Source organism: Oryzias melastigma, linkage group LG24 (genome assembly GCF_002922805.2).
Source record: "Oryzias melastigma strain HK-1 linkage group LG24, ASM292280v2, whole genome shotgun sequence".
Taxonomy (NCBI): domain Eukaryota; kingdom Metazoa; phylum Chordata; class Actinopteri; order Beloniformes; family Adrianichthyidae; genus Oryzias; species Oryzias melastigma.
In genome coordinates this window covers 14,920,353-14,929,103 of record NC_050535.1, presented here as the reverse complement: position 1 = coordinate 14,929,103, position 8,751 = coordinate 14,920,353, and the positions used below count along the sequence as shown (strand labels likewise).

The following is an 8,751-nucleotide window of genomic DNA, read 5'->3' as shown; positions in this document are numbered from 1 at the left end:
GTGGTCATATTTGTTATGGTTGCCTCTAAAACTTAACTTTAATTTAATTTTATGTATTTATTTGGGACAGTGTACATCTAATGAATCCTGCGGCTATTTTTTTTAACTGTTTTACTCTAAAATATGTTTAAAATTAATATAAAAGACACAACAGCACAAATCATACTAGGAGGAGTGGCTTATTAACTTTCAGCCGAATGTTAAGGACAACCCCCAACTCCTTGTTCTTGTACAGTCTCGTCGTTCGCCCTCATCTCAGGCGCCTTTCTCCGCCCCCTCCTGCAGCAGCTAGTCTCGCCGACGATGCAGGCGAGGCGCTGCGGGGTCTCAAACACACCTAATGCATTTCCAAGGGGGGACATAGCTTGCTAAATCCATTATTTTTACAGTCAATGGTCTCAACACGCGCTTCGCGGAAGCTCCTCCTCCACTACTCCACACACGCCTCGAAGCTTCGAAACAGAACGTCACATCACTATTTCCAACCACTGATAACCACAAAATGCGGTAGGAGATTGCTGTATTTTCAACAGTTGTGGCTATGTCATCTTTAGATGAGGATGCAGTCTGGTTCTGAGCCTTGTCTTTGATACAGGTGGCTTACTTGGAGTAATTGTAACTCAAAGATGTCGGTCACCATCAGCATCCTTTAAATAGTGCTAGCTAGCGCCTGAGCTAACTCCAGCAATGTCGGAGTTAGCTGCAGACGAATATTCACGTTTTTTTCTCCATGGCGATCACAGAAGATCAGAAAAAAATATTCAAAAGTAAACTTTACAAAGTCAGGTTGGTTTTCACAACTTTTTGAATAAAAGTAGGTGCGGAGCAAGGCAAACCTAACATTACTAGGTTTCCGGAATGGCGTCACGTTTCCCAGCATGCACTGCGGCTCAAAATGTATTTTTGTAAAAGGAAAAAAACTTTAAAATCATGCTTATTTTTCTTCATTTTTATTTAGAAGTAACAAACATAATGTATTTAATCCAAATTTGTCAAAAACGCGCTGGGAACAAAACCATGTGTTTACAAGTCTGATAATAGGATGGGTATAAATACCGATCGTGACCAAACCCCCCTTGAGCTTCTCTTAGCGCTGGGAGTTGCTCCGTGTGATACTGATCCTCAGTGCTGACGGGATCAGTAGCAGGGAAGGCGGGCAGGTCTGACCGGATGGCAGGTCAGACTGGTAGGCATACTCAGCCGAGCCGTCGGTCAATGGTTGCATCAGCATGTGCAATCAGGTGAAGCACGCTCACTTGGGCCCTACCAGCCTATGCCTTCCCCACATGTTTTTTTTAAATTGTTCATTTCATTTTAAGTTGGAATATTGAACAGCCCCCACATTTTTTTTTATTTCATTTTAAGTTGGAATATCAAATAGCCTCCATCTAAGATCTGAATATCATTTAATAAAAGTCATTCTCCAAACAGAAGGGTCCAAAGCCGACCTTCACTAAAAAGTTCATTTCTTCACGAATGAACCACATGAGTTTACATTTAAATGTAAGAGTACATTTTAAAAACTGGAACAACTATTAAAAATAAATAAAATAAATGCTGTACAGGAACACAAGGAAGAAATATTTGGATAAATAGGAAAATTCTGTGGAGGACATGTAGATCTTTATCTGCTAATGCACTTTTTTAAAGTTACTTTTTAGTTTATAACTTTTCCCTGGAGAATGTAATTTTTCTCCTGTGTGTTTAAATCATCTTTTCCTTTTGGGCTTTCCCTTCAGGGTCTCCACAGCCAATGAGTTTGCTCCATCTAACTGTCTTCTGCATCCTTTCCTCTTGTATAAACCTCCTCTTTGGTCTTCCTCTAGACCTATTTCCTGCAACTCTAGACTCAGAATCTTTCAAACAATATCTTCTCTGTCTCTCCTCCGAACATGTCCAAACCATCTCAGTCTGGACTTGATCTCCAAAACCTCTAACATGTGCTGTCCCTCTGATGGATTCATTCCTGATCCTATCCATCCTGGTCACTCCCAAAGAGAACCTCAGCATCTTCATCTCTGCTACCTCCAGCTCTGCTTCCTGTCTTTTCTTCAGTCCCACTGTTTCATGGCTGCTCTCAGTAAAAAATCACAAAATCATCTGCAACCATCACAGTCCATGGTGATTCCTATGTCTAATTGGAAAATAAAACTCAATTTTTGTGCAACACAAAATGTTAACTGTACTTTTATTCATCTATGCACATTACTAACATGAAATATAGACACAATACATCAAAGTATATCAGCAGATATGTTCTGATATTTTAGAATGACTTTAGAAAATATAGGTCATGTTTTGGTGTATAACCCCAAGATTTAAAGTTCCACCCCAGCTACCACCCCCAGGAACAATTCCTGGAGGCGCCACTGCTTTCAGTAGAACACAGTAAACATGTTTAGCTCCATCATCTAGAGCGGAACCACAAAATGATGTTGTGTTTCTTCTATACCGCTTTAAGAGACGAACAAAAACACCTTTTCAATTTGAGCACACGCGTTTACTGTCCGTCTAAAAGTTTGAAATTTCGTTTTAGTTTTACGGTTTATTTTGCACGTTTGAGGTTTGAAGCAGCACAAAATTCACAGGACGGAGAAAAACGATAGATTCAAGTGAATGAGGTTAGTTTACGACATACCGTTAAATTGACATAATTTGGGGGGTTTTGTTTTAATTTATTGAACATTAAACAATACATTGAAACAATGTTTGTCATTCGCCTTAGTTAATTAAAAATGATACATTGTATTAAAATGTGTTTGTGTTTGTCGATGTGATTTGTACTTCAGGGCCACCGTAGTTATGACTGTAAACATACACTATAGCCTCATAATTAGGAGTAACATGTTTTACAAATATTGATTATTAACTTTTTGAAAGCCAACAATTTATTTTATGATTTTGAAGATGTTTTATTTATTTATTATTTCCATTTCATTGAAACAAATAACACATGATTGAAAATGCCACAAAGGTCTGTGCAACTGAAATAAGTTAAACATTTATCCTGGAAAAGAATAGACCAGTTACAATATCTCTTCATAGTATCTGATTCATAACTTGTCATGTTGTCCCTGGATTTAGTTTAAGCAATCTCTCTTACTTTTCTCTTCTCTTTCCTTTTATAGCTGTGTGTTTTCCTGAAGTCATGCTGCTCGTAGATCCAGGAGTGTACATCGGCACTGTCGCTGACCTGAACGACAGCCAGGCGCTTTCTGCAGCTTCTGTCTCTCACATCCTGTCTGTGGACTAGAAGTGATTTTGGATGACTCTTTTTGCTGATACAGTCAAGATTAGAGGCTGAAAAGTAATCTTCATCATTTGTTAAAACACTTGTTGGAACGTTCGTCACGTCAAATAGGTTTCTGTGTCTTTCTCGTCTTACTTTAAGAAAGAAAGATAGACAGATGGATAGATGGATGGATGGATAGATGGATGGATGGATAGATGGAAGGAAAGAGGTGACATTGAATTGCAAATATGAATCTAAGAACAGCAGAATCATTAGTATTTTAAGAAAATCATTGGTTGTTATTATAACATACTGACTGCTTTTTTCACCTTATCAGTAAATGTTAAAACTATGATTTTATTGTCATCTGTGGTTATTGTATTTATATTGTTTTTCTGTTCTGTAAGAGTTCAGCCTCGTAGAGTTATCCTGATATGTTGTTTTATTATTTTTCATTTAATATTTATTTGAACAGGGAGAGTGCACATTGATGAACATTTCTGTAAATGTGTCAGTAGATGCTAAGCTAATTTTCAACGTAGTAATAATAATAATGACAATTAGCAAAATTTAGTAAGAGTTTGAGGGTTCAAATAGAATGGTTTCTACACTTTTAGGAAAAAATTGACATGTCAATTGATAAGTTAAAATAAACAACTTAAACAGTTAAAATGTGATGTTCATCCAACACTGAAATACAACATTTGCATTTTCAGATTCATGCAGTTGTTTGACATTGCCTCTTCAAGAGTGTGTGCATTTTTGTGTGGATTTAAACACAATTTTAAGTTGCTTCTTACATGTATTGACACTTTGGTACTTTCTTAAGGGGGGAGGGGTACACTGACTGTTCCAGATGTTACTGCCCTTTACAGAGAGAGCAGTTCTCTCCGTTGCAGTGACTGATCTGGTGAGATGAGACATGATGGTGAAGTTCCAGGACAGCAGGAGCTCTTTGGTTAAATCCTCTGAAGATGTGCAGCAGTTTGTCGACTATTAAGTAAGGGTCTTGTGGAGGAGGTGCAGGCCCGTTGTGTGGCTACTTCCTTTTTTTACCTCCCTAAATTCTAAGGACTGCACAAGGGGTCCATTAATGCCAATCAAGCGATACTTGTGCAACACCCGACTGTTAGAAATTAGGAAATTAGACAATCAGAATGTAGTTTGTGAGGGCATTCCACACATCATGTGCACACCTCATGCATGCAGCATTTGCAAGCAGTCAGTAAGAAGCCAGTGCAAGCACCTTACTAACAACTAGATCAGAGGTCGGCAACCTTTAACAGTAAAAGAGCCATCTGTGCTTGTTTTCTACTGATCAAAACCTAGAAGGAGCCGTATAGTCTTACTTTAGCATTTAGGAAATTTGGATTTGCATTCATGGTCATCTTTTATTTATTTATTTTTATTTTTTTCAATAAATACGAATTATGTCTATTTTTTAGCACAAACTAGCATTTCTCAAAATGTAGTAGAGTCCAAATTAGCAAAAAAGCTAGCTCGTTGCCTAATTACTAGCTGAATTCCAAATTAGCATAAGATTCCTCAGAAAATTAAATCAGCCAAAAATGTTGATAAAATAAAAGCTAAACTCTAAACTAGCCTAAAAACTCAAGTAGGTAACAAATTATCCCAAAATGTTAGCATATTGCTAAAATATTAGCTTAACTCCAAATTAGCATAAGACATTTAAGTAGAGGCCAAATTTGCCAAAAAAAAAAGCTAGCTCATTGCTCAATTACTAGCTGATCTCCTAAATGGCCTAAAATTTCTCAGTAAACTAAATTACTCCAAAAAGTCAGACTGGTTCTAAAATAGAAGCTAAATTCTAAATTATCCACAAAAAAAAAAAAAAAAACTTCAGTAAATAACAAAGCCAAAAACATCTGCATGTTGCTAAATTATTAGCCAAACCTCAAATCAGCATAAAATTCATCATAAATAAATTAGTCAAAAATGTTTGTCTGTTGCTAAAATAGACGCTAAACTCTAAAATAGTCTAAAAACCCTAGCAGATAACAAATTAGCCAAAAATGTTAGCATGCTGCGAAATTAATAACTAATCTCCAAATTATTGAAAATTACTATTTTTATTTTTCTTCACCCAGAGAACCACCATGGAGAGATAAAAGAGCCACAGGTTGCAGATCCCTGAACTAGAGCGTGGCGTAAGGACACCATAAGACGGCGTGGGACATGCGAAATAAGTGTGTGCAACTTTCATTATCCTGACCAATCCTTCTCAGCACACTAAGCACATGCACAACAATCGCACATTCCATTGTCGTAAGGTACTTTGAAGTGATCACACTGCAAGACATACCTGCACTCTACGACCCTCTACAGGCCCTGACAACCCAAACAGATGCAATACAGGTCACAGGTGCACGTGTGGATTGGACTAAAGCAGGGGTAAAATAGTCATTTTTAAAAATTTAGAGATTAGCTATTATTTTAGCATTTTTGGCTAATTTGTTATCTACTGGGCTTTTAAGGGTATTTTAGAGTTTAGCTTCTATTTTAGCAACAGGCTACAGGCTAACATAGTTTACTGATAAATTTTATGCTAATTTAAGGTTTTGCTAATAATTTAGCAACATGCAGTGCAGATGTCTTTGGCTAATTTGTTATCTACTGAAGTTTTTTGGAATAATTTAGAGTTTAGCTTCTATTTTAGAACCAGGATGACTTCTTTGAGTAATTTAGTTTACTGAGGAATTTTAGGCCATTTAGGAGTTCAGCTAGTAACTGAGCAACAGGCTAGCTTTTTTTTTTTTTGGCTAATTTGGCCTCTAATGAATTGTTTTATGCTAATTTGGAGTTACGCTAATATTTTAGCATCTACTAAAAGTAAAAGGTAAAAACGTTTAAAAAAAATTCAATTTTGAGAAATACTAGTTTCTTTTTATATTTTTGCTTTTGTTCGTGTTAAAAAGTAGACATAATTCATATTTATTTAAAGAAAACAAGCCCAAATGGCTCTTTTACTGTTAAAGGTTGCCGACCCCTGGACTAAAGCAAAAGATGAAACTCAAGTTACTCATGTTTACCTTCACTGTTGGGTCTACATCCATTCATATAGGTTCAGTTTTTCTCCCAACTTTTCCCTTTTAGGTACAACCTATATTCTGGCATGTGGGTAACCAGGGATCGATTCCAAGGGGGCATGATGAGACAATAGACAATAAACTTTATTGATCCCAAGGGAAACTGGTGCTTGTTCAAGTGTGGATCCCTTGTGCCTCACTATGTAGCCACAAGGGACCCTGAGTTTGGATCTCCCTGTCCCATCCCCAGCCCGGATAAAATACAGGGTTTTGTCAGGAAGGGCATCCGGTGCAAAACTCTCTGAGACCTGAGACCATTTTCATTTGTCCACCAAAAAAACACATCAAATCAAATCCTACGACTAAATTAATTTATTGTGAACACCATGTGATCTATCAAAGATTACAACAACCAACAGCGCTATAGATATACAGTCGGAGATCATGAGGGTCGAGGAATCCAGCTGCAGAAAAAAGAGAAGGTCCAAATGCTGATAGACACCAACAAAAATAGACACAAAATCTTGAGCGCGCATGCTCAGACCGGAGTAAAGGTTAAGAGAAGCATAGTTGACCGATCATGCCTCTATTTTTATTGACCTACCCTCACGGGTTTTTCTTTTGCAAATTCATCCGGACAAAGTTTTCTACAGCGTCATGCTGTTTGTTGGGTTTTACCCCCTTAAATACAGCTGTTATCGGAAGACAGAAACTGCTGCTGTGCAAATGCTTATCAAATATCTGCAGCCTGTTCAAAACTTGCCACATACACACTTGGGGGAAAATATGTAAAAGAAATACAAACACTGAATTCTCCTCCACCTGCTCTTTCCAGTTCTTAACGGCTATTCTTCGTGGAACCAGCTTGGGCCAAATCCTGCTGCTGTGTTGGCTGTGCTTGTCTCCAGCTACAGAAACTAAAGATGGGTTTTGTTCTGCTGCCCAGAAAGGATCTGAGGAGGGAACCTCAGACAGTGTGGTTACTGAGGGAATGGAATGACCACACACACTCTTGCAGATGTAAAACAGTCTGGAGGAGAGTGTTCGGACTAGCATGTGTGGTCCTGGATGTGGATATTTATCTGCAGAAGACGGGAGAAATGCAGAAAAATAAGATCAGGAGTGACTGTGTCAAATCTGAAAAACATTTATAAAATGAGTTGAAAGGTGATGCATGAGATCATAATACAGTGTGTGTGTGTAAGTGCACAGGAGAGAAAGCACTTTTGGCCGCAGTCTCCGACTTTGACCCACACAGGCTGCCAGTAGGAAGGCAGCTGACATATTGGCCGGTTGCCATGCGAACTCTACAGCTCAGCAACGTGCTGCCTGCCTCGTACACAGCAGCGTCATGGAAACAGTTACCAGGCGCCCCCGTTTCTCCTGAGTCAACAGCAGCCACTGGTGGACGATCCAGACATTCATTCATAAAAAATGGCATCCACGGGGGAGTCACACATACAGTTTGGTGGAATCAGACAGGAAATGCGAAAGTGTAAAACTCCAGTGAGGCATGGATGAATGAGTCACTAGACTCCCTTCTTATAACAGACGTAATACGTCCTGCATTTACTCGATTTGCATGCACCCTTGCAGAGATTATTATATATTTTTGGACTCCAGCTAAAATAATTTCCATGAGTGGCGTCCTCTGCTGTAGCATTCCTCAATGCACAACAGAACCAGGAGATCAATCAGAAGTCTTTCAGATTCAAGGAGGAGCTAAATCCAACAGATAATCCTTGTGCACATTGTCTGCTTCCTTGACGGGTCACAGAGTCCAACAGAGGACAACCAAATGCGGCGAGGGGAGGCGGCGTCTGGTCATCTGCAAACACATGAGCGAGTAAAACAAGAAGGGGAAAAAAGACGTCAAAGCCCCACCGAGGGAGGCATTAGTTAGAAGTTCCTGTTAACTAACGCTTGGTAGACTTTCCATCTTTGCTTAAATTGTGATGAGGTGTCATGTCTGGACTTGAAGGAATCTTAGGAGACAGGAAGTGAGAAATCAGTGATTCATACAAGATAATTATTACCCAACTTTTACTGTAAAATAGAAGTATTTCCATAGAAACCTACAATAATGGAACAACTGGTGGAAAGAGTAAAATATCATTGACATAGATGTCAAAAGTTTAGCCAAACAAGTCAAAATAATGTGGAGGTAAGGGCAGCACATTTAACTTTTGCTCTGTTTTTATCTTTTTACTGTTAAATATTAACAAACAAAAAAGGTACAAAATTCGAAAGCATCTCTTTCTGTTTTGTTTTTACTAATTTCACTTGTAAAAATCAGTTTTGATTGAACAGCATTTTGGCACTACCTTTAGTTATTGTTGTAATCATAGTTTTTTTCAGTAGTTGTTTCTCCTCAGGACAGTAAAGTGAAAAACTTGACCTTTCAAAATAAAAGTAGGAACAAATCCTCAGCGTTTTAGTGTTTCACTTTGAGTTTTAAACATTAAAAGCCTT

The 8,751-nt window shown here is 38.2% G+C and overlaps 1 long non-coding RNA gene across 1 annotated transcript; it reads left to right on the top strand.

Annotated features, from left to right (window-relative positions):
• Positions 1 to 273: 273 nt before the first annotated feature.
• Positions 274 to 3,665, top strand: LOC112157652. The gene is made up of 2 exons (XR_002921189.2): positions 274 to 507; positions 3,129 to 3,665. It is a non-coding gene; the product is annotated as an uncharacterized LOC112157652 (long non-coding RNA).
• Positions 3,666 to 8,751: the final 5,086 nt, after the last annotated feature.